The sequence below is a fragment of the Orycteropus afer genome, unplaced genomic scaffold, assembly GCF_000298275.1.
Source record: "Orycteropus afer afer isolate SDZICR_OR568_19922 unplaced genomic scaffold, OryAfe1.0 scaffold00103, whole genome shotgun sequence".
NCBI classification, from domain to species: Eukaryota; Metazoa; Chordata; class Mammalia; order Tubulidentata; family Orycteropodidae; genus Orycteropus; species Orycteropus afer.
In genome coordinates, this window is record NW_006921690.1 from 1,538,112 (window position 1) to 1,540,785 (window position 2,674).

A 2,674-nucleotide genomic window follows, 5' to 3' on the forward strand; every position below is an offset into this window, starting at 1 on the left:
ACAACCCTTTTCCCCTGAGGGGGTCACCCAGGGAGAGGCTCAGAGAACATCCCCAGTGTGGGTCCACCAGCCACCTGCTGCCTGCTTTTCTCCTTCCTCCCCCACAGACAGATCACCCCATCAACAGCAGCAGCAGCCTTCTTCATCACTCTAATTGCAGTGTGGTTTGTATTCATCAAGGAAACAGCAGGGATTCCAAATTAAATTCCAACAGGCAATTTATTCAAGATATAAGGCCTGTTGAAAGACTGTCTGCAGAACCCCTCGCCTTCTTTTTTCCTGCTGCTGATTCATACCCCATGCCGGCTCCTGGATCCAAGGCTCTCTGGAATGGGGAGTCTCCTTGAGCCAGTGGCCCACTCTGCTCCCATTATACAGATGGGGTTACTGAGGCAGAGTGAAGTGTCTCGTACCTGGAAACAGTCCTCTGGTATGCCAAGGCCTGAACTCGCTTGAGTTTGTCTGTCTTTAGGAATTATGCATGACAGTACTTTTCTGGCTCATCCCAGGGTGATGAAAGAGCTAATTCTGAGCAGTAGTAAAGGCTGAAGGAATCTCATTTTGAAAATCAGTAATTCTATTGGCATTCATTTACCTGAAAGACCCTTCTAAGCAGCAACCCATTCTCTCAGGCTTTACACCAACGGGCCAACTCCTTTCTGGAAGATCCATCTACCAGGAACTTCCAGATTGGCTCCTGCCACAAAGCCCTGAAACGTTTTCTGAGACCTTTAGACACCAGAATTAAGATGGCAAAGTCCATTGGAAGCCACAGATGTGAAGACACAATTGAACTGTGAAGGCGGCAGAGTGGAGACTATTCATCTGCAGAAGTAGCTGCCCTCCAGCTCCCTCCTGCTTCAGTTGCACCCTGGCAGGCAGTGAGTAGGTGATGGGTTCAGGAAGCCCCTCGCTAGAGCAGCATATGTTGCAGCACCATCAACAGTCTGTGGTTGTTTACTGTCAGACACCAATCCATCCCAAGCAAGCTTTAGAATCAGATGAGAAGCAGAGTACAATGACAAAACACCCTCTGGGGCCCAGGGCTCTTGGAAGGGATATCGTGCCAAAACCCAAGAAACTTTGTGCTTGAGTGGGTAGAGTTTCCCTGAATTCACCCTGAAAGCATATACAGAGTCCTTACCATTTGGCAGAACCAGAGCACCATGACTTTGGAGAACTGATTGATTTTGAGAGCAAGAAGGCAGCAAATGACCTCTAGGAAGAAGCATTGAGTTCTGACGAAGAGTCTGGTGGCTCAGAGGTGGATATTTCAATCCAGGTCCGCTGCCATCACTTGAAGGAATGAGGTGGTAACTGTGGTGCGGTGATTTTCCCAGAGGGAACAGGGGACAGAAAGGAGCAGGAGGAGACATGAATGTCATAAAATGATGTGAGTATAAAGCTTAGTGGCTTCAGCTGTGCCTGAGTTCAAATTCAGGATTGAGAATTTAGCAAAGAGGGGTCTTACAACAAGTTCTTTAGATCTCTGACCCTCAGTTTCCCAATGTGGACAGCGAGTGAAATACTAACATCTGTCTCCCAGAGTTCATCTGAGGGAAGTCTGCAAACTTTTCTATAAAGGGCCAGATGATAAATGTTATAGGCCTTGTAGGCCATCCTGTCTCTGAAACAACTTACTCAACTCTGCTGTTTGTAGCTCAAAAGCAGCTATAGACAATGTGTAAGTGATTGGGCATGTCTGTGTCTCAATAAAACTTTATTTGAAAAAAACAGGTGGTTGCTGGAATTGGGGAATCTACTCAATGGCAACAGGTTTGTTTTGCTTTGTTGGATTTGGAAACACTGCCCGGTCCTGGCCTCCTCACAATCATGCCATACTTGAGCCCGTCGTCACAGTCACTGTGTCAGTCCATCTTGTTGAGGGTCTTCCTCTTTTTCACTGATCCTCTACTTTACCTAGTATGAAATCCTTTTCCAGGGACTGGTCCTTTCTGACAAAATGACCAAAGTATGAGAGAAGAAGTCTGGCCATTACTGCTTCTAAGGAGCATTCTGACTGTACTTGCTCCAAGACAGATTTTTTTCGTTCTTCTAGCAGTCCATGGGAGCTCTGGTAGCATAGTGGCTAATGCACTTGACTGCTAACCAGAAGGCTGGCGGTTCAAACCCACCAGCCACTCCTTGGAAGGAAGATGGGGCAATCTACTTCCGTAGTGATACTGCCTCGGAAACCTAAGGAGGGGTTGCTATGAGTCAGGTATGACTCGACGGCACATAACAACAACAACAATAAAGCAGTCCATGGTACATTCAATACTCTTCATCAACACCACAATTCAAATGCATCAATTCTTCTGCAGTCTTCCTTATCTTTTGTCTAGATCTCACAGCATATTGTTATTATTGTTATGTGCCATCGAGTTGGCCCCGACTCATAGCGATCCCTCCTTGGGTTTCCGAGGCGGTATCACTACAGAAGTAGGATTGCCCAACCTTCCTTCTGAGGAGTGGCTAGGCTACTGAAAATATCACGGCTTGGGTGAGGTGCACCTTAGTATTCAAAGCGATATATTTGTTTTAAACACTTTGAAGAGGTTTTTTTGCAGCAGATTCGCCCAATGCAATCTATCATTTGATTTCTTGATTGCTGCTTCCATGGACATTGATTGTGGATCCAAGTGCAGTGAAATCCTTGACAGCGTCAATATTT